The sequence below is a fragment of the Elephas maximus genome, chromosome 3, assembly GCF_024166365.1.
Source record: "Elephas maximus indicus isolate mEleMax1 chromosome 3, mEleMax1 primary haplotype, whole genome shotgun sequence".
Classification (NCBI taxonomy): Eukaryota; Metazoa; Chordata; class Mammalia; order Proboscidea; family Elephantidae; genus Elephas; species Elephas maximus.
The window spans coordinates 170,549,085-170,573,049 of record NC_064821.1 but is presented as its reverse complement, the minus strand read 5'-3'; the positions used below and the strand labels follow the sequence as shown (position 1 = coordinate 170,573,049).

The following is a 23,965-nucleotide window of genomic DNA, read 5'->3' as shown; positions in this document are numbered from 1 at the left end:
GGCAGGAGACTTTGCTGCAGCTCGAGTTTCTGCTTCTCTTGGTGATGCTGAGGCCTCTCTGGGGGCCAGCTCAAGGAGGAGGGCATGTGATGGCCAACCAGGAAACATGGTCCAGGAAGGAAGTGATGGGGAATATCCTAGAGCTGGCCCGTTGTGGCCTTCCCATGCTACATGACCTTTGCCAGGTTATTCTCCTGTGAACCTCAATTGTCCCCTCTCTAAAATGGAAGGGCTACACACTAATTATGGTCCCTGCATGGTGCAAATGATTTGTGCTTCTCTACCAACCTAATGGTTGGTAGGTTAAACCCACCTGGTGGCATTGTGGAAGAAAGGCCTGGTGATCTGCTTCTGTAAAGATTACAGCCAAGAAAACCCTAAGGAGCACAGTTCTGCTCTGTGCCACATGGGGTTACCATGAATCAGAATCAGCTCAAAGAGAATGGTTTTGGTTTGTTTTTTTTGTACACCAGTTATACTTGAATCATATTCTATTACACCTTGGAGCAGAGTCAGACAGCCACTGGACCCAGATAACCGTATTTTCTGGGATTTTCCATCTTATTTTCTCTTCAGGTGAATCATCTCACAGATCATAAAAGAAACATGAGTCCTTACATATTGTTTGATATTGGGGGATAGAAATTTTTTGGGTATGCTTGTAAAGGTCTGGGTCATTTGCCTGTGGTCTTAGTGGGAGGAGTTCACATTCTCTTTTCCAAAAAGCCTGAGTGTCTCCAAAAAGTATTAAATATATTTTATAGCTATATTGGTATAAAGATAAACATGTTGATATTATACATTAAAATATGTTATTTCATATAAAAGTTCTTTTTTTTTTTTTTTCAGCTGACGGCTGGGGACCGTGGTTTCAGGGGACATCTAGCTCTGTTGGAATAACATAGTTTATAAAGAAAATGTTCTACATCCTACTTTGGTGAGTAGCATCTGGAGTCTTAAAAGCTTGTGAGCAGCCATATAAGATACTCCACTGGTCTTACCACTGTGGGAGCAAAGGAGAATGAAGAAAACCAAAGATACAAGGGAAAGATTAGTCCAAAAAACCAACGGACCATGACTACTACAGCTTCCACCAGACTGAGCCCAGCACAACTAGATGGTACCTGGCTAATACCACTGATTGCTCTGACAGGGATTGCAATAAAGGGTCCTGGACAGAGCTGGAGAAAAATGTAGAGCAAAATTCAAACTCACAAAAAAAGACCAGACTTACTGGTCTGACAGAGACTGGAGAAACCCTGAGAGTATGGCCCCCAGACACCCTTTTAACTCTGTACTGAAGTCACTCCTGAGGTTCACCCTCCAGACAAAGATCAGACCAGCCCATAAAACAAAGCGAGACTAAATAGGCACACCAGACCAGGGGCAAGGACGAGAAGGCAAGAGGGGACAGGAAAGCTGGCAACGGGGAAACCAAGGTTAAGATGGGGAGAGTGTTGACATGTTGTGGGGTTGGCAACCAATCTCACAAAACAATACATGTATTAAGTGTTTAATGAGAAACTAATTTTCTCTGTAAACCTTCACCTAAAGCACAATTAAAAAAAAAAAAAAGATTTGAACAGGCATTTAACAACAACAACAAAAATCCCCTGAAGTCTTCTTAAAACCAAACAACAGTTTAGCTTAACTAGTAAAAAATGTCTGTAAAATAAATAAATAAACAAAAGTTATTTTTTTTTCTTCTGATATTAAGAGAAATTAAAATCATTTTCATGGACCCCTAGAAGCATTACAGGCCTCGGCACTGTGCCCACTGTGCCCAATGGATAGTAGGCCTGACCACCCTGAACGTTCTGCCCGGGCCAACCAATGCAGCCTTCAATGCTCTCTGAGCCCCAGAAGCATTGGCATTTGATCCCAGCCCTCCAGACATTGCAGCTCACTCCCTGGGATCTGGGAGCAATCCTTTCTGATCATGTTACCTTCCTAGTGACCAGAAAGAGTAGAACAGGGGCAGACAGAGGTGAAAAAAAGTCCCCTTTGTTTTTGTTTAGTAGGCAAAGGCTCAGAGAGGGCAAGGGACTTTGGCTGAGGCCATCACCAATGGCAAGATGGCCCCCACTTTGAAAGCAGTTCCTCACAAAGCCATGTCCCTCACCAAAACGTTAGGTGGCTCAGCCCTGGCACTCAGGCAAAGATGACGGCTTAATGACTTGGTTTGAGCCTCTGTTCAGGGTTGGCCCAGAAGTCTGCATGCCTGAGGGAGAGCCCAGATGGTCAGCCTGCTGCTGGTGCCAGAAACACGAGGGTTGTGAGTGGGTCCATTAGTGCTATGTGCTCCATTCACTGTATTTCTAACTCTGTCCCACTACTAATCAAAGGACTACTAGTAAAAAGGTTAAATGTACCCAGTACTTTCTAATTTTCCTGCTGCCCTTCATGACCTTGAGAAGTCAACTCTGTTAGCCAGCTCCTGGTCTGCACAATTGCTCTCTCCTCTCTGTGTTTATTCAGCATTTTAATTATTTGTTGCCATGTTTTCCCCACTAGATTGTCAGCAATCCAAGGGCAGGAGCCACGTCTTCACAAGCACACTGAGTGTCTGATCATGGTGCATGAGTGACACATATGTGTGACATAAATGTGTACATGAATTCATTCATGCAGCATTCAACAAAGCAGGATGACAGAAAGGTGTAGCATTGGCAGAGAAACAGTTCCCATTGATTCCAACTCATGGCAACCTCACGTGTTTCAGAGTAGAACTGTGCTCCATAGGGTTTTCAGTGGCTGATTTTTCAGAAGCAGATCACTAGGCCTCTCTTCTGAGGTGTCTCTGGGTGGACTCGAGCCTCCAATCTTTCAGCTAGCAGCCTAGGGCATTAACCATCTGCGCTGGCCGGGACATCTAGGCAGAGAAGAGGAGTTAATTAGGAATAGAGAGTAGACTTCATGAGGAGATAGAATTAAATGTAGGGGAAAAACTAAAGAAGAAAAGAAAAGGGTATTCATTCACACCCCGATCCCGTGGTGCAAAGGGCCGCCATGACTTGGGGGTGACTTGAAAGCAGCTAACAACAACGTTCGTTCGCCTAATGTAGTGGTAAGTCAGGCTGCAAGAAGCATATGTTTTGGATCAAACAGACTCAAAAGTTAGTTAACATCTCTAAGTACTCGGTACTTTTTCTCCTTCAGGGTGTTTATCACAATTAAAGTCAATTCATTACTACTGTAATATTTGCATAATATCTCTTTCCTCTTCTAGACCGTGAGCTCCAGGAAGGCAAAGACTGTGGAATTCAAGCATAGTACCACATGGTGGATGCCCACTAAGTATTTACCAAGTGGCTCAATGGATGTCTCAAAGTCTCTGTCTCCCGTATACATATAAACATCATAATAGCCTCATCTCAGGGTTGTTATGAAGAATAATTTTTATAAAATATATAAGCACCTGGTACCTAGTAGGTGTTCAAAAAAAAAAAATCCTTAATTCGTTATTATTATTATTATTTAGAAAAACAACAGACACCAAGCGCCTATTCTGTCCTAAGTGCTGGGCAAAAAGGGACAACCAAACATGCAAAGAAATGCACCTTTTAGAAGGAGTATGGAAACCCTGGTGGTGTAGTGGTTAGGAGCTAGGGCTGCTAACCAAAAGGTCGGCAGTTCGAATCCACCAGGCGCTCCTTGGAAACCCTATGGGGCAGTTCTACTCTGTCCTATAAGAACACTTTGAGTTGGAATCGACTGGATGGCAACGGGTTTAGGCTTTTTTTTTTTTTTTAGGGTTAGAGTATCCCAATGTCACCGCCTTCCTCTGTTCATGTCCCCACCCAATAACCTCAGCAAAGTCCAGCGCCCCTCCCCTCAAGCTGCCCCTCCCTGGCTGGCACTGAGCAGCAAGCCCTGGAACCACTAAGGCTGTTCTCTAATTTCGCCACCAGATGGCAGCACGAAGCCCACGACTGAGGTCTAAGGCTGGCCAGGATGCGTGAATGCCCTGTGTAGGGTCTCTGAAGCACAGCGAAAGGAGGAGACCCAGTTTCTGCTCCCCTGAGCTTGCCTGCTGCTTGGGAGTCGCAATTAATGCTTTGGGGACCAGTTCCTTCCTTTTCATTTCCAACTTCCGGACCCCAGCCCTGCACGCAGGGATCCCCTCATACCCAGCAGCGCTCTTTTTCAGAATCCTTCCTCCCACTCCTGTTCCCTCACTGAACCCCCTATATCTTTTTGTGGAGGCTCAGAATGCCCTGTCATCAAGATGCTGCCCTATCAAACTCACCTCCTTACTCCTTGTTACCCCTCAACAATGACCCGGGACCCCTCTTCTGCCCCTCTGTCTTTGCTCACGTCAGTCCCTGCCTGGAAAGTCTGCATATCCACCCTCATATTGCTGTCCCACTTTGTCTCCCACCTCCTTCAAAGCCCAGCTGACAGTTCACCAGCTCACCTCCAGGAGGTCTTCTGAACCACACCTGGGTGAGGGCTCATTCTTTGTGCACCCTCAGCACTTCCTTTCTCAGTAAGCGCTCTCTGGGTTTCAGGTTTGGGTTGACCTGGTTGTGTGATACTTTATTAGCAATTTTCAGGTGTTTCTTGCCACCCCAGTGGGGAGGCAAAGTACAAGTCTTTCACTTAAAAAAAAAAAAAAAAAGTCCTCTCTAACTCCTCCTCTCCTCATTGACCCTTAATAGTCACTGATAGGCCCAAGGGAGAAAGAAGGAGGTGTGTGTGAGGGGTGGGAATGAGCGAACAGAGCACCACGGACAGTGAGGGGCTAGAGGTGAATTTAACCAGTCTTCTCTCCACCCCAACCCGTTCATCACTCCTTGATAAACAGGACAGGAAGGAGGACACTGTAAAAACCGAAAGCCCTAGAAAAAATTGAATTTTTATTCTCCTTGGAAATCCAGTACCTTCTGAGCCTTACTGAGAAAACCCATTCTCTTTATTCATTCATTCGTTCATTTACTCATTTATTCAGAACACGGTATTGAGCACTGACAACTCTTTGGGAACTAGGAACCCAACGTAGGGGCCAGTGTTAGTCCTCAAGACCCCCAAAGCGTAATGGGGAGACAGGTTGGAAAACAGAGTATTACTGCAGAGCAGAAAGAATGCCACCCCCTGCCCCCGAAAGAGGGATGAGAGAGGGGCGCACAGGGTGCTGTGGGAGCCTGGGGTTGGGAGAGGCCATGGGAGGCCTCTAGAAAGAGGACTAGGAGATGAGGACTGAAAGGCTAGCAGAAGCTAGTTAGCCAAGCAAAAAGTTAGGAAAAGGAAGCAGGATTTGTGTACACAGGCGGGAGACAGCAGGGAAGGCTACGGGGACTGTAAGTGACTCATTATGACTGAAGCGTAATGTGCAAGAAATAAAACAGGTGCGTGGAGACAGTAGCAGGGCAGATCTTACAGGGTCTGGAAGGCTCTGCTACTTCATTTTGGAGGTTGGGGAGTCTTAAAGGGTTTTAAGCAGAGGGGTGGCACGATCAGATTTTCCTGTTAGGAAGATCTCTCTGGTTGCTGAGAGGATGGAGTGAGGGACCAGTACAGGAGGTAAGGAAACCAGATAAAAAGCAGTTGTAGTGGGCCAGCAGAGATGAAGTGGGTCTGAACTAAGGAGAGTGCAGAGATGGAGTCAGTGGGCTTGATGACCTATGGGTGAGCCTGTAGAGTCTGGGGAGGGAGTGGGATCAGAGTGCTCCTGCCCGGAGCTCAGGAAAGAGGCCTGAGCTTGATCCCCATTGCACCAGGGGCATCAGGCTAAGCAGCCTGCAGGTGAGAGTGAGCCTTCCTCAAGGTGAGGAGTACGGGGAGCTTTCTGTCAGGCAGGTGAGGGCCAGAGAGTGCAGGAGTCGGGTTCAGGAGAGAGGAGAACATAGGGCAGGAGGGGGAGGAGATTCCCCAACAGTGTGGGGATGAGAACAAAGACAAGCAGAACCTGGGTACAAGTAGGAGGTCCTGGGGGTGCTGCCTTCCCTCCCAGGGCCTCTGGTCACCTCCTTTTCCTTTCTGCTTCTTTCTCTTTGTTCTCCCCTCCAACAGCCAAAGCAAAGCTCCTCTCTGTGGCATTCAGGCTGTGGCCTGCTGGCCCCCATGACTCCAGAAACAGCAGGAGAAACGGTGAACCTGGTGCAGGGGGTGGCCCAGATCCAGCCTTACAAAGTACCTGCCAGTTTGTGCTTGACTACTAACTTACAGTTTAGTGGTTCAAACCCAGGAGTGCTGCAGAAGAAAGGGCTGGTGACCTGCTTCCATAAGATAAGAAAACCCTATGGAGCAGTTCTACTCTGTCACACATTGGGTCCCCATGAGCTGGAATCAACTTGATGGCAACAGTTTTTTTTTTTTTTTTTTGGCCCACCGGACCAGCCCCTTCTGCCCGGATTCCCCTATTTGTGACTCACCATGATGCTTCACTCGGCCAAGGGTCAAAGAATAGGTGAGCAGCTCCAAGAGGCCTTGCTGGTTGCTCAGGTGCTCAGGTTTGAGCAGGAGGGGCCTCAAAGGGCCACTGTAGCCAGTCCTAGTCTTGGGATGGCTGAGGTGAAGTGATTTGCCTGAGGAAAAATAGCTAGAAAGAGGCTGAGATAAACTTAATATTAACCTAATGTGTGTACTCTCTTACTCTTCCTATCCTCAGGAACTGCCCATTTGTAAGGATGTTTTGGTTCACTTCAAGCTTAGTCTACGAACTCTTTGTATTCCGCTGAATTTATAATACATATTCTCTGTGTGACCTTGGGAAATGCACACTCCCCTCTCTGTGGGCCTCAGTTTCCCCATCTGTACTATGAGGGGGTTGAACCCATGTGGTGGTTTTTAAACCAGGCCAGGTGGAAGAGGCTACGGGCCCCAGGACGGGGACCTATGGGGAGTTGGATGCAGGGCTTTGAACCCGTTTGTTCTGATTCAAACTCCTGCTTAGAATTTGCATTTCGAGCAAGTTCCCAGGCGATGCTAATGCTGCTGGTTAGGGACCAGTTCTGAGAACCACTAGCAGAGCAGTGGTTCTCAAAATTAATCATACATAAGAATCACCCGGGGATCTTATTAAACCGTAGCTTCTGATTCAGTATATCTGGGGGTGGAAAGGCAAATTCTCAGCAGGGGTTTGAACCAGAATGAACCAGTTTGAAGCCCTGGTCTGAAAGGAGGAGGACTCCTGGCTTCACCCTGACATCCACCTGAGCAGCTCCCCTTGGATCTGCATGAACACTGCAGATGTGCTGAGAGTTTGGAAGGTTCAGCTGCCTCCAACAATGTTCACTTTCATGATCTCACCTACCTTTGCCCCTGCAACAGCCTGTCGCCTTTATGTGCTCTGTTAAAAAAACAAAACAAAACAAAAACCATTGCTGTTGAGTCAACTCCAACTCATAGAGACCCTATAGGACAGAGTAGAACTGCCCCATAGAGTTTCCAAGGAGCGCCTGGTGGATTCGAACTGCCAACCTTTTGGTTGGCAGCCATAGCACTTAACCACTACGCCACCAGTGTTTCCATGTGCTTTGTGGAGTGTCCTTATCTGTATGCCCTTGCCCATTTTAATGCCTAAGCACTTGGTGGGCAGATCAGTAGTTCCATGACCTCTTTGTATCACACTCAGTGACAAGCTGATGCTCGGTGCTGGTCGTGGCAATGCCCCCCCTCCGCACCCCAAAATCTGACTTTATTAAAGTGGTTTTGATGGGCTAAGAGCTCGGGTATTCCACAGCAAACCTTGGTTATAAATTACATCCCGAGTTCAGCCGAGTGAAATAGACAGGCCCTGTAGCCGAAGGACAAAGCCAAAACCTGTTCTCCATCGCCTAGCACCAGCTGCAATCTGTCCTTGCCGGGCTAGCAGCTGTGAGAGATCACTTAGCCGACCAGGAGCCTTCCCAGCTGGGGCCTTTCTGAGAATCAATGCCAGAGAAACTACATCTGTGAGTCACCACTCAGGGGAAAATCCAGCTGCTCTGCTCAGGCCCAGCCCCAGGGGCCATGGGGAAGGGCCTGCAGGCAGACTGAGAGTAGAAGATAGGCTGCTTTGCTTGTCTCAGTTTCCATAGCAGCTCACCAGGTTTGCATTTCACCATTTCAAAAGGGAAGTTGGAAGGTGGCCCTGGAACCAAAAGATTCACCCCTTGGTGGCAGATGGTAAAGCCCACAGCTTTGGAGTGTGGAGGCTTTTGGCTCAGCCATCGGAATAATCCTTCTGATGCTCTGGGCTCTCATGTTTGATGCATCACTTTTTTTTGCCTGGCCCGCAAGTGGCTAGAGTCAGGGCTTGCCACCTGACAATTGGTATTTTTTTGGGTAATGAGTATCAGCAGATAGGAAGAATCTTAGAGTAGGTGGTGGATCAGAGAAAGCTTCCCAAACTATTGGGCAGCACACACTAGAAAGGAGGGTGAGGTCTGTTTTCAAACTCAACGAGATGGAGTCTTGGTGGCAAGACCGTCTTTTCTGAAGGGAAGATTGGCCAGGTGTGGACCTGAAAGCTACAGGTGTTAAAAGGCTGACCCCAGAGCAGTTCCTGGAAGGACTGGGGTGATTATTCCGGACCATAATGGGCAAGAGCTTTTGGCTGGGGATGTCCCTCTCCACAACAGTGGCAATCACTGCAAAGACTAAGACAACTCCCATAGGGGAAAAGGCCAGGATCTCTTCACTTAAACTTGTTGAACTCCTTAGCTGTGGAAGAAGCCAAGTGACTTTGAGTTTCATTCTTAGATGAGTGCAGGCAGGACAGGGAGCCTGCCTTGCTCTGAGTGGCACAGACCAGACCTGGGGGGTAGGGCTTAGTTCCAAACAGTGGATTTGGGGAGTCATATGAGCAGGTGGGAGTGTGTCTGGAACCCTCCCAGAGTGTTGGGGCCAGAATGGCAAAGGTCCTGCAAACCAAGCCAAAGGAAGGATGCTTGAAGTGGCTGGGGATGTTTAGTCTAGAAAAGAAGACAAGGAATAGTGTTCTGAAATCTCTGTTGCTCCAGATGGCAGAACTGAGGCCAGTAGATGGAAAAAACAGGAAAAAGAAAACATGCAATTCACCAGAAGTAGAACTGTCTGATAATTTTAAGACAGTGAATGTCAATGGTTAAGACTTTGGGTCCTGGAGTAGAGTCACAATGGGCAAGTGTTACGGGACGTGCTTTCCTCCCTCAGATATGGTTATGGGACCCACTCAGTGTTGACCTGCCCCGTAATTTGGAAAAATTGCATTAGTTACTAATACAAATTAGGAGAATATGCTTACAAATCCATATTTCTAGGCTGTCTTGAAAAATATAAAAATCCGATCACCTACGTTCATACTTTCTCATAGAGCTATAAGTGGCCCTGGGTAGCAGCTACCTCCTCTGAATAAGACAATTAATTGAACTCCAGTTAATCACAGATGCCACCTCCATCTACCATCCTTATACCTGAACAGTTTCAGTGATTCACAGGTGCCTGGTTCCTATAGTATTTTAGTTTGTAACCCTGTTCTAGTCAAGAGCCCAGGGTCTGAATCTTGGCTTTGCCGCTTTTAAACTGTTGTGACCTTGAATAAGGCATTCAACCCCTCTGAGTGAATTTCCTTATCCAAAGATGGAAATAATAATATTAGTACTTTGGAGCTAGAGCACTCATGGACAGTGCCTAACACATAGTGGGGCACACCAGGAGCACTCGCTGACTCTAAGCTACCAGGGAGCTGTCCAGCAGTGGAGAGGGTAGTCCTGCAAACCTGTGAGGGCTCCATCACCAATGATGGACCTGCAGAGACTGTGTGTCCTTTAGAGGTCAGGGAATGCAGAGAAGGGATATCCACCAAGAATCTTGAAATAAATGGGCCATCCATTTGTTCTCCTTGGACCCTTCCCAGTGACTATGTCAGAGGTGTTGGTTTCGGGCTGCCCTTGTTTGTTAAAATTAGATTTAACCTGGAAGGAAATTTGAGGAGTCAGAAAGAATGTCACCCAGAATAACTTGCATCCACTTGGGAGGCTGTAGCATGCTGAAAGTAAGGTAGAGCTTTCGCCCTTGGTTCACTGAGTGTGGTAGCACCCCTCTGCCACTTCTCTTTCTGCTGCGGGGATAGCTTGTATTAACTGGCAGCATTTCCTCCCTTTGTAGCTGGCATGCACTCATCAGTCAGCTATGCAGGCTGAGCAGCCACTGGGGCAGCTAAACCCACACCCACCTGTAAGCACCTCAGAACCTGCCTGGGCTAGGGATCTGCCCATGGGCAGGGCCTGATTGGGTGCCCTTCAGGTGGTCTTGGCCAGCCTGATTAGAGAGACTCTGGTGGATGTTTCTCAGTGATTCCTGAGAAGTTCTCTGCTGGAGCCCCATGAATTGAACAAGAGATTCAGTTCTGTATGCTAAGGCTTCATGTATTCTCCAAACCCACATGGGAGCAGAGTCTGCTTTATGTACTCAGGATGCTGAATAAAGAGCAGGGAACTATCAGAAGAGAGGAGAAAAGGAATCTACAAGTCATAAGCCCAGAAGTATACAAGGAAAAGAGGTTCCATGTGTACTAGACATACCTGGGAAGAAGCTTACAAGGGAAAGAGAGGGATCACCAGGTCTGGAGACCACAGGAAGTCAGCCTGCTGGGATCAGAGGATGGAGGCCATGAAGACATGGGGACCAAGGACTGGCAGGAAAAATGGGATGAGTTGAGTGAGATGATACATTCAAACTCTGAATCTGTTTCCCTCACTGCTTCTCCACCCCTTTAGTCTTCCTTCCTTTACTTCTCTGGCATTCACTGTGACACTAATGACTAAATATCATTGCAACCAGAGAGCATCTGTCAATAATCTGTCCACTTGCCTTAGCCCCAGGTGGTGTTCTATGTGCTTACATCTCCCTTCCGGCTGGCCAGAAGAGAGGTGAGCAGCAGGAAGGTGATGCTTATCCAGGGCCTGGTCTGCAGAATCGTTAGGGGAAACCCAGACTTGTAGCCTGATGTGTACTGACACTAGGGCTCTGGCTTTGGTTCCTGTGCTTGAGCTATTCAGCCTCTTTGGAGGAGCTCTTCAGCCTCTTCTTTCTTGGGCACCTGTCTCTGAGAGATGGCCCCTCATTCCACCTTGAATCTGCCTTTGCACTGGGCCTCTGTAGCTACTGAGTTATCATCCCAAGTCGTGTCTGAAGGCTCTTGACTTGGATCTGGAAAGCTGGAAAGCTGTTCAGACAGTAGAGTCTCCATTAAATATTAGATCTGAGATGGCATCACATACTTCAAAGCATGACTTTTTGGGATATTTGTTTGCTATTCTCCTGGCTCTTCCAAATTAATAATTGAGTAAAATCCTGTTCTGTCATTTAGAGCTGATTTGCTTACATTCTACTGAACTGCACCTGCTTTGTGAGAGAGGGGACATGTATCGGGGGCTGGTGGTGGAGCGGGGGCAACAACACAAGCTTAAAAAAGATACATGACTTGGGCATTGACTTTATACATGGAAATACAATCCAGCCCAACAATTGTGGGTCACCTACTGTATGACAAGCTGTGGGTTAGGCTACAGTAAGAGAATAAAGTCAGGTAAGGCATTGCCCTCTCAGGAAGCTTATGCTGGGTCAATCATAGCAAATATCAAATTGTTATCGTTAGTTGCCATTGAGTGGGCTCCAATGCAAATATGTAAAAAACAAAACAAAACAGAAAGCAACCAATCCCATTGCCATCAAGTCAATTCTGACTCATGGCGACCCCATGTGTTACAGAGCAGAACTGTTCCATAGGGTTTTCTTTATGGAAACACATCACCAGACCTTTCTTCTATGCAGTGCTGGGTGGATTCAAACTGCCGACTTTTAGGTCAGTAGTTGAGCACAAACCATTTGCATCACCTATGTACCTTCCAACTCAAATACCAGATAAATAACAGCAGAATGCAAAGATAGATACCCACATTCCACTGCATATACACTCATGATCAAATACACATGGTACATGTCTGGTCACACATGTGAAGACCAAAACAGGCTCTGGATTTTGAGATTTTGGCCATCAAAACCTACACATAATATCTTCCCTTTTGGAATCTACATTTCCTTACAGCGTAGTGGCTGGAGCATGAGCTCTGGAGTCAGAGGGGAGGGGTGAGAATCCAGCTCCCTCCAAACTAGCCATTTGAGCTTGGACATGCATGCATAATCTCTTTCCTCATCTGTAAAATGGGGATTACAGTGCTTACTTCATAGGGTTGCTGAGAGGTATAAAGGAGTTGAAACACATAAGTGTTTAGAACAGTGCCTGGCACACAGGTGGTGCTCAGTGACCTATGACCATCATTTCACAGAGCTGACTTACTACCCAATGCTTGCAGAGGCAAGCAGTAGACGTTCAGGCCATTGGGGAAGACAGAAACCCATATGTAAGATGGGAAAGTGGGACAAGTAAGAGAATGTTTGTGTGGCTTCAGGAGGGGAGAGGGTCCTGGAAATCTGGTGCTTCCCATGCGGCTGCTGAGCCCCAACTCAATTCAATGCATCAAACATATAATGAGAACCTGCCATGCACAAGGTATATAAGTGTAGTGGGAAAACAGAGGTGCTTGAGGCATGGAGTTCATAGTCTGTGTCATGAAGTGAAACAAATAAACAGATAAAAAACGAAGAGTGGAGCATGATAAATGCACAAAAAACTTAAGAAGTCTCATCTAATTGGGGGTGGGGGGGTCAGGAAAGACCTCGTGTGGCTGGAGGAGAAAGTGCTTCAGTTATCAGGAACAGCATGAATCAGAGGAGCGAGGCAGGAGAGCTTGGTATATATTTGAGAAGAGCCAAGAGTCTAATTTTGGCTGTTGCACAGGTTAAGAGCAAGAAGGGTTGGTCTGAACCACTAGTGGAGAGTCCAAAAAGCAAAGTCAGGGTGAGAGCTGGCACTGTTTTCAACAGGCAATAACCACTGAAGGTTTTTTGAGATCCATGTATGTATTTGTGCCCATTACAAAGAAAGGTGATCCAACAGAATGTGAAAATTATCAAACAATATCATTAATATCACATGCAAGTAAAATTTTGATGGAGATAATTTAAAAAAAACGATTGCAGTGGTACATCCACAAGGAAATGTCAGAAATTCAAGTCAGAGCCACAAGAGGATGTGGAATGAGGGGTATCATTGCTGATGTCAGATGGATCTTGGCTGAAAGCAGAGAATACCAGAAAGATGTTTACCTGTGTTTTATTGACTATGCAAAGGCATTCGACTGAGTGGATCATAACAAATTATGGATAACATCACGAAGAATGAGAACACTTAATTGTGCTCATGCAAAACCCTAAGTAGACCAAGAGGCAGTTGTTGAACACAAGAAGGAGATACTGCGTGGTTTAAAATCAGGAAAGGTTTGTGTCAGGATTATATCCTCTTACCATACTTATTCAATCTGTATGCTGAGCAAATAATACAAGAAGCTGGGCAGTATGAGAACACTGCATCAGGATTGGAGGGAGACTCAATAACAACGTGCAATATGCAGATGACACAACAATGCTTGCTGAAAGTGAAGAGGACCTGAAGCACTTACTAATGGAGAGCAAAGACTACAGCCTTCAGTATGGGTTACATCCCAACACAAAGGAAACAAAAATCTTCACAAGTGGACCAATGAGCAACATAATGATAAACAGAGAAAAGATTGAAGTTGTCAAGGATTTCATTTTACTTGGATCCACAATTAATGCCCATGGAAGCAGCAGTCAAGAAATCAAACAAGATATTGCATTGGACAAATCTGCTCCAAAAGACCTCTTTAAAGTGTTAAAAAGCAAAGATGTCTGGGGATAGAAAAATACTAACTAGACAATAAATAAGTGGTAATTTTGGTGATGGGTATGACAGTACACAATACTGGGGAAGCCAGCACAACTTGACCAAGACAAAGCCATAGAAGCTTCATCCAAACTCCCTGAGAGACTGAGTTCTGGGCTGAGGGCTGGGGACCATGGTCTTGGGGAACATCTAGCTCTATTGGCATAACATAGTTTATAAAGAAAATGTTCTACATCCTACTTTGGTGAGTAGCGTCTGGGGTCTTAAAAGCTTGTGAGTAAATCTAAGATATATCTACTAGTCCCGCCCCGTTGGGAGCAAGGGAGAATGAAGAAAACTAAAGACACAAGGGAAAGATTAGCCCAAAGGACTAATGGGCCACAACTACCACAGCCTTCACCAGACCAAGCCCAGCAAAGCTATTTGGTGCCTAGCTACCATCACTGACTGCTCTGACAGGAATCACAATACAGGGTCCCAGGCAGACCTGGGGAAGAATGTAGAACAGAATTCAAACTCATAAAAAAAAGACTAGGCTTACAGGTCTGACAGAGACTGTAGAAACCCTGAGAGTACGGCCACCAGGCACCCTTCTAACTCAGTACTTAAGTCACTCCTTGGTTCACCCTTCAGCCAAAGATTGTACAGACCTATAAAACAAACAATAATACATGTAGCTCAACCATGTATCTGAGACTAAATGGGCACATCAGCCAGGGGCAAGGATGAGAAGGTAGGAGGGGACAGGAAAGCTAGACAAATGGAAAAGGAGAACCCAAGATCAAGAAGGGAAGAGTTTGACACATCGAGGGGTTTGCAAACAGTGTCACCAAGCAATGTGTATTAATTGTTTAATGAGAAGCTAACCTTCACATAAATCACAATTTTTTTTTGATTTGTAAAAATGGAAATGGAATGTTACCATTTTAACAGCAATGTCTTTAGATGATCAAATTATCTATGGCCCTTTCCACTTCTATATTTGCTCTGTTGTTGTTGTTAGGTGCCATTGAGTTGGTTCCAACTCATGGCAACCCTATAGAACAGAGTAGAACTGCCCCATAGGGTTTCTAAGGAGTGGCTTCTGGATTTGAACTGCCGACTTTTGGTTAGCAGCTGAGCTCTTAGCCACTACACCACCAGGGCTTCCATATTTGCTCTGTAGCTTTAATTTTATACTGTGTCTGTCTTTTTTAATGAAGAGAAATGAGCAAAAAGAATTAAAAAAAGAAACTACTTCCAATGGAGGGGGAAAAAAACCAAAGATGTCATTTTGAAGACTAAGTTGGGCCTGCCCCAAGCCATGATATTTTCGATCCCCTCATATGTATGTGAAAGCTGGACTATGAATAAGGAAGACAGAAGAATTAAGCGATGCCTTTGAATCATGGTGAGGGTGAGGGTTATTGAATATACCATGAACTGCCAGAAGAACAAATAAATCTGTCTTGGCAGAAGTATAGCTAGAATGCTCCTTAGAAGCTAAGATGGCGAGACTTTACCTCATGTACTTTGGACATGTTATCAGGAAGGACTAGTCCCTGGAGAAGGACATCAAGCTTGGTAGAGGGTCAGTATAAAGGTGGAAGACCCTCAACAAGATGGATTGACACAGTGGCTGCAACAATGGGCTCAAACATAGCAACAATTGTGATGATGGTGCAGGACCAGGCAGTGTTTCGGCACCTAACAACAACAACAGTGACAGAGATCTTTTTCTTTTTAAAAATAGAAGAATATGGTAGATGAAGGAGATGGAGGAATTGAAGACGGCAACATATTTTTCTGTCTGGATGAGTAAAGGCATGTGGTATCTGCTAGAAACACAGAAGTCAAAAAGAGGGGTTGGCTCTGTGGGCAAAAGAAAATGCTTTGCTTAGACAGTTAGGATCAAAGGTGTCAATGAGTCATCCCAGTGGCAATGACTGGCAGGTTGTTAGAAAAGGAGAAGCTAAAAAGAGAAGCAAAAGATAGAGATATGGATTGGGAAATTATCCACAAAGAGTGTAAAACCATGGGAACAGTTGCAATGGTCCAGAAAGAGATTGTAGAAGAAAAGAGGGCTGAGGGATGAACCTTGGAGAGGAGCAACGAGGGGCAATGCAGGTAAAGAGGAACCATGAAGAAGACCAAAGAGGAATGAATACTACTGAGGAAGGGGGACAGGCAGTTCAGTGCCACGGAAGCCAAAAGAAAACAACAAAAATGGAGCTGTCAAGAGGGTAAGACCTGAGAAAAGGCTACTTGGAGGCCGCTGGTAGTCTCTGAAAGCAGCCTGCGTAGAGCTCCGGGGTGGTGTCGCATTGACAGTGTCTAAGTAGTTGTTGGTTATTGGAAAAAAAAAAAAAAACCTTGTATGAATAGCAAACTTTCAAGAAGGGAAAGGAAGGAGAGTGGAGAGTATGACAGCACAAGAAAGAGGTGCTTATAAAGAGGATTATGGAAAAAAAGTAAGAGGCTTTGGAGAATTGAGGGAAAAGATGAGCTACTGAGCTCATTCAGTCCTTTCTATCTTCCTAATGGATGAAATTAAGATTGGAAAAGAGAATTAGAGAAAGAGGCTGGGGGTTTCCGGAAACCAGAATACTGAGAAATTGATGTCAGTGGCAGAAATGGCGAGTGCGAAAGGGCGTATTTAAATAGATGACTGAGAAAACAAAGAAGATTGTTATAACATAGAATTACCTGATTATGAACCCAATAGGGAATAAGCTAATAAACTTTAATGTAAAACATTTATCCTAGGGAAAACAAATTAGAAAATATCAAAGATATTTAAAATGTTGGGCAGGCCAAGGCCATTTTTCCAGTCCCACAATTTACTAGCAATATGACTTTCTGTGAGTTACTGAGCCCCTGTGTCAGATCTCTCATCTGTGTAATGGGGACGGTTGCACTTTCCAAGGTAGTAGTGCTGTTTTAAGGACCAAATGAGATCATGCAGTACATTGCACATAGTGAGCAGGTACTCAGTAAGTAGTAACCATTACTGCTAGAAGCTTTACTTGGCTGGCTGTTAATACAGACTTGGAAGAGCACCCTGGAATTTAGTTGGACAGATGCTCAAACACTTGCCAGGGGTAGGTAAATGCAGCTGATGTAGAAGTGAAATATTGTGTGTGACCAAACCAAAGAGAAAAGGGAGTTCTGGGGAGCGACATGACATGCGTGAGTTTCTGTGTGTGTGTGTAGGCAGAGAAGACAATATAATTAGGGGAAAGCATTTTATGACTGGTACAAATGGCTCCCACAGCACTGTTGCCTAGTTGACTTAAGTACAGGGAGCCCTCCAAGTCATGTCTGCACATGGGTGGATTATCCAATAGGCAAGGTAAGCACAGTGCTTACCTTGCCAGATCACCTGTACTGAACAATTGCTCATCTTTGATGGGTGAAACCCATTTGAAATTGTTCACTACCGATTACTAAGTAAACACAAGTAAGCCCATGCTCATCTTGCTTATTGGGTCATCCACCACTGTCAGGAATTGTAAATTTAAAAAGAGGTTTTGATTTTGTAGGAAGCTGCTATGGGGCTGGGAGAAAGAGAGATGCCAGATGAAAGTAGAATCTTTGATGAGGTAAAAAAAAAAAAAAAGTGAAATTGCTCACTACAGATGATCTGGTAAGCAAGGCAAGCATCATGCTTACCTTCCCTATTGGATAATCTACCCCTGGCCACCTGCGCAATTTTTAGTTGTGAATATGGTGCTCTTTATCAGCCCCTCAAACAGAGCTAAAAACACACAGCCCAGAACCACAGATTTCTCTCACTTTGGCTCTTAGCTCCATTGCCCTAATCAATGACTAGCTTACCCTTCTTCCCCACCTCAGGAAGCCTGAGAAATACTGGGAATATCAAAAATTTGGTGCATGGTTCAAATTCATGGTCTAACTTTTCTGAGTCTCACTTTTCTTATTTGTGATGATGACATAATGTCTACTTTTTGAATTACTATAGAAATCAAATGAGATAATATGCAAATACTTGATAGCCTGTGAAGTGCTAAATAAAGTTATGTTTTCATCCTCATTTCCCTTAATAACATATTTTGGATTTGCCATATGTGAATTTATCTAAATTCTTTTTGAACATGTCTACATCATAATCTGTATCACATTTTGGGTAACAAACTATGTAAATTGGTGATTTGCTCCCTTTCGTGAACTCTAGATTTGCTTCTCCAGCTTAAGTGAGTGCTCTTCAGAAGAGCATCCTGGGGAGTGGAGAGGGAGTGTGCATTTATCTCACCCAGAACTTGTCCTCTTGTCCTTCATTTATTTTCCAGCCTCCTGAGCCCTCATCTGCTTGCTCTGCCCCGTATGGCAGTGTGTTCTCTGGTGAGGCCCACCCTTAGGTCTGTGCACTGGGGAGGCAGCAAGAGCGAATATGGTCCCCAGCTGTATCCACCATGGCCTGCTACTCTGGCAAGGTAATCTGTGGGTTATCTGGGGCCAGTTTTTAATCCCAGCCTGCTTCCCCCCACCCCCAACTGCCTTCCCTTCCTGTCCCCTTCAGAGTATGTGTGGGGATGGGCAGGGGGAATGGAGCCTCATTTAAAAATTATCCCAAACATCTGCTACTAGCCTCCACCACAATCCAATATATTTAGTGTATTACACTGCCCTTAAAATGACTTTTGGGTGATCCATTGTTTATCTCCAGCATTGTTCACCTCCATTAGTAGTTATGATGTAGAGTTGCTTGTACGTGTATTACATAGACATGTCTCTCTCTCTCTTTCTGCCTCTCTTCACACACACACACGCACACGCACACACACACACACACAGAGGGATCCCCAAAACCTAAAGCTGTCACAATGTGCAATAGACACAGACTGAAAATTATGTAAAGGATCAGTATTAATTTCATCCTTCAGGAGACATGGCAAATTCTTGCATGCAGGAGGTTTAATGACTTTACCCTCAATCTGCACCGAGAGTTGCACACCAGGTGTCATGGACTTAAGGTAGCAGTAGTCCCAGACTGCTGAGGCTGGTGAGTGGGTGAAGTTCTGGTTGGTTCTAATCTTTCTTGATCTGCCTGGAGTCAGTCAGTAATCCTGGAGTGAGGGGTGGGGGCGAAGAACAGTGATCCCAGAACCAGTATCTAAAAATATATACAGAAAGCTGGGGGAATAGTTCCCAGGAGGATACCTGGAGAACTCTTGCTTTCTTGCAAGGGATATTCATTTATACAAAAATCATTTGTCGAGAGCCATGCTGTTTGGTGGCCTTTGTGGCTGAGCCAGGCAGTAAGCTGATGACAAAGGTCTACCTCTGCTAGGAGTCTTGCTCTGAGAGGAAGGATGTACCCCTGTGAGGCCCACCCTCTGCCTCCCTGCTCCTCACTCATTTTGAAACTCATCTCTCCAAGCTGTCTCATTCCACTTGTGGTCACGTGCCATCGAGACTTCCTCTACTTCCTTCTCTTTATTTACTATCCCTTAGTCTTCCCCACTCTGAAAATCGAGGAATGGTTGAGTTGCCATGGCAACCCCCTACCCCCACCTCTTTTCCGTTTTTCAACAATTTTTCTACATTTTAATAAAATCACTATTTATAGCATGCAAAGCTGAGTTCCCCTCCACCGCAGCTCTGCAAGGGAGGTTTCCTGTGTGACAGGAATACCAATGACTAAAACATGGCTTTCTAGTGATGAAGTAAGGAAGCCCTCCAGAGAAAGCATTTTAGGAGACATGTGTTCTTTAAGACCAGGGCTTAACTGACATATAGGAAGAACCAAAGTTGACGGGCTGAAAACCCAGCCCTATAGAATATACCATGCATATGTTGAATTTGCTGGCGGGGGCGGGGGTTGTGCTTTGAAATGAGGTGTTCTTACCTTTATTGCTCTGTCAGAGGGAACAGAAATTCTTGGCTCTAATTGTGCTAAGCTGAGATGTCATAGCCTTGGTGGGAGATTTGCAAGATTGAAGAGTGGATAGAAGGAAGAAGAGAATACACAGAGGCTTCATCATGGACTCGCTATGAGCCCTGTTTTCTCCTCTGTACACTGTACCTGCCTCGGAGGGCTGTTGTGAGAAGTGGAGACACTGAGCCCCAGGCGTTTTGGGGAGTGGTGTGGCCTCATAACTAAGCGTCTGGGCTCTGGAATAGGCTTCAAATCTCATCTCTGCCACTGTCTGGTTTTATGACTTGAGACAAGTTACTTAACCCCTCCATGCTTCAGTTTCTTCTTCTCTAAAATGGGTATGATAAGAATAGAACCTATCTTTCAGGGTTGTTCTGAGGTTAAATAAGTTCATGTAATACAAAACATTACCAAAAATGACGAAGAGAAACCAGATAACTGGGAGCTCCTAAAAATCAAACACCTATGCTCATCTAAAGACTTCACCAAAAGAGTAAAAAGACCACCTACAGACTGGGAAAGAATTTTCAGCTATGACATTTCCGGCCAGCGCCTATCTCTAAAATCTATATGATTCTGTCAAAACTCAACCACAAAAAGACAAACAACCCAATCAAGAAGTGGGCAAAGGATATGAACACGCACTTCAGTAAAGAAGATATTCAGGCAGCTAACAGATACATTAGAGAAATGCAAATTAAAACTACGATGAGATTACATTTCACTCCAACAAGGCTGGCATTAATCCAAAAAACACAAAATAATAAATGTTGGAAAGGCTGCGGAGAGATTGGAACTCTTATACACTGCTGGTGGGAATGTAAAATGGTACAACCGCTTTGGAAATCTATCTGGCATTTTCTTAAAAAGTTAGAAATAGAACTACCATACAACCCAGACATCCCACTCCTCAGAATATACGCTAGAGAAATAAGAGCCTTCACACGAACAGATATATGCACACCCATGTTTATTGCAGTTCTGTTTACAATAGCAAAAAGCTGGAAGCAACCAAGGTGTCCATGAACGGATGAACGGTTAAATAAATTGTGGTATATTCACACAATGGAATACTACACATCGATAAAGAACAGTGACGAATCTCTGAAACATTTCATAACATGGAGGAACCTGGAAGGCATTATGCTGAGTGAAATTAGTCAGAGGCAGAAGGACAAATATTGTATAAGACCGCTATTATAAGATCTTGAGAAATAGTATAAACTGAGAAGAACACATACTTTTGTGGTTATGAGGGGGGGAGGGAGGGAGGGTGGGAGACGGTTATTTACTGATTAGTTAGTAGATAAGAACTACTTTAGGTGACTGGAAGGACAATACTCAATATACGGAAGGTCAGCTCAACTGGACTGGACCAAAAGCAAAGAAGTTTCCAGGATAAACTGAATGCTTCAAAGGTCAGCGGAGCAAGGGCGGGGGTTTGGGGACTATGGCTTAAGGGGACTTCTAAGTCAATTGGCAAAATAATTCTATTATGAAAACATTCTGCATCCCACTTTGAAATGTGGCGTCTGGGGTCTTAAATGCTAACAAGCGGCCATCTAAGATGCATCAGTTGGTCTCAACCCACCTGGATCAAAGGAGAATGAAGAACACCAAGGTCACAGGATAACTATGAGCCCAAGAGACAGAAAGGGCCACATGAACCAGAGACCTACATCATCCTGAGACCAGAAGAACTAGATGGTGCCCGGCCACAACCGATGACTGCCCTGACAGGGAGCACAACAGAGAACCCCTGAGGGAGCAGGAGATCAGTGGGATGCAGACCCCAAATTCTCATGAAAAGACCAGACTTAATGGTCTGACTGAGATAGAGGAACCCCGGCGGTCATGGTCCCTAAACCTTCTGTTGGCCCAGGACAGGAACCATTCCCGAAGACAACTCATCAGACATGGAAGGGACTGGACAGTGGGTAGGAAAGAGATGCTGATGAAGAGTGAGCTACTTCTATCAGGTGGACACTTGAGACTGTGTTGGCATCTCCTGTCTGGAGGGGAGATAGGAGAGTAGAGAGGGTTAGAAACTGGCAAAATTGTCACGAAAGGAGAGACTGGAAGGGTTGACTCATTAGGGGAGAGTAAGTGGGAGTATGGAGTACAGTGTATATAAGCTTATATGTGACGGACTGACTTGATTTGTAAACGTTCACTTAAAGCTCAATAAAAATTATTAAAAAAAAAAGTTCATGTAGATAAGACTTAGAACGGTGCCTGGTACAAAAAAACATGCATCTGTTACCATTGATTAGAGGCATCTGGCAAATGAGAAAGGATCCCTGGTGGCACAGGGGTTAAAGCACTTGGCTGCTAACTGAAAGTTCAGTGGTTTGAAATCACCAGCCACTCTGTGGGAGAAAAATGTGGCAGTCTGCTTCCATAAAGATTTACAGCCTTGGAAATCCAATGGGGCAGTTCTACTCTGTCCTACAGGGTCGCTATGAATCGACTCGATGTCAGTGAGTTTTTTTTTTGGGGGGGGGGTTAAATGAGAGCTATTATTTTACCAGTCTATCAACATCCATGAAGACTAGTCCAAATCTGGGACTTTGCCAAGGATTTATAGCTGTTGGGGGATAGGCCTGGTGGGATTGGTCGATTTTTTATTAAATAGACTACATTGAGAAGTAGTAGCCAATCCTAAATAGAAAGATATAGCAGCTTTTCAATTCTTAGTGTTTACGAATAAAAAATATTTGGTCTTTGCCATGTTGTTTTGGGACTTCATGAAAACAAACTTATACAGTAGCAAGGTGGGTTACTTTAGCTTAAACCTAATTTGAACTTGTGATATTGTTTATCCACTCCGATGGCTCACAGGTGGAAGAATCTCTTAGTGAGGTTACACAGTAGCAATCTCATAGTAGAGTGTCTTAAACTGTAATGTGCCTACAGACCACCTGGGAAGCTTATTAAAATTCAGATTCTAATTTAATAGGTTTGGGGTGGAGTCTGAGATTCTTATTTCTAACAAACACTTGGAGTCCCAGGGTGGGGCAAACAGTTAACACGCACTCATGCTTTGCAAAAAGGGTCTGGTGATCTACTTCTTTAAATCAGCTATTAAAAACACAGTTCTACTCTGACACACGTGGGGTTGCTATAAGTTGGAATCGACTCGATGGCAACTGGTTTTAACAGGCTCTCAGGTGATGCTGATGGTGCTGGTCCAGGGACCAGTGAGGAGAAAGCTTATGAGGTTTTTGAGGTCAGCTCTCCCCAAAGACATTTTTAAACAGAGGTGAGGGAAGGGCTTTCTCCAACTTCCTCTTCAGATGTTATTGATAGTGAGGGAACGTGATTACGAATGGCCAATGGAAGCTGGAAAACTCTTACCTTTCTGAAGCCTTTTTGACAAGGTAAGCTCATATATAATTGTTTGACTTTTTGCCAGAAAGCTCAGAGGTTCCTGACTGCACTGTAAGGGCTTTCCTCTTGCTTGTAAGTCAAGCACGATCGCTCACTTTGTTTCATTCCCAAAGCATTTTCACAAGCAATAAAGTTCATCATTTTCCTGAACATTGTTAAGGCCTTTTTTTTTTTTTTTTTTTTGGCATAGTTTGATTTATTCAGAATGTTTGGAAGAGATGATCGCTGGACCAGAATTAAGGGAAACTGAGCCAAAAGAAGACATCATTATTCAAACATTAACCTAAAGTTTCAACTCCTGCTTAAAAGCATCGCTTTCCTACTATAAATCTCCAGCAATCTCTTATTTCAGTTTAAGCTTTGTCAAAAAAGTAAAGAGAAAACAATATTCTTGACTTTTTTTTTTCTAACAACTGACAATACTGGCAACATGTAACAGCTGCAAGCTCACTTCTGAATTACCAGTAGAGAAATTAAAGGCCCGTGTTATAAGATGAGAGGTTTAGCTACTTCATAAGATGAATCAGCCAGTGACTCACAAGTACAAGTAGTGTGATTTAGGAATCTCAGTGGTTGTGAGCTTTTCTTTGGGGGAACAGGCAAGTGGGTAAGGAAGATGTGAAATTAAAGAAATGTGAATGTGTACTTCCTTTTTAAATTGTAGATTCACCATGATTCAAGAGCTTGGTGGGACATCTAAGGATCATATGCTCATTTCATCAGAAAGGTCATCTCAGCTGGATTTAGACTTCTAGCCATGTCGTCCACTCCCTTACTGCAAGGCAGTGTTGCATCTACCCTAGTGCAGAAAATGTGTCATTTCTACGAGGCTGTTAACCAAAGTCTGTGTCATCTCCCAAAGAGGCACGTAGACCAAGGTCTGTTGATGCCAGCTGATAGGGAATTGGCCTTTTAGTGGCACCCTTTAGCTCTTGCTTAGCTATTCCATTCACCAGCAGCAACTC

The 23,965-nt window shown here is 44.7% G+C and overlaps 1 protein-coding gene and 1 long non-coding RNA gene across 2 annotated transcripts in view; one reads left to right on the top strand and one right to left on the bottom strand.

Moving 5' to 3' along the window:
• Nucleotides 1–23,965, top strand: part of RBM15 (RNA binding motif protein 15) — a 1,133,685-nt gene that overhangs the window by 389,501 nt on the left and 720,219 nt on the right. The gene's annotated exons all lie outside the window — the stretch shown is intronic.
• LOC126073452 (uncharacterized) lies at nt 1,555–7,942 on the bottom strand. Its single transcript, XR_007516757.1, has 4 exons — nt 7,765–7,942; nt 7,256–7,291; nt 6,375–6,527; nt 1,555–2,872 (listed from the first exon to the last, which is right to left on the bottom strand). It is a non-coding gene; the product is annotated as an uncharacterized LOC126073452 (long non-coding RNA).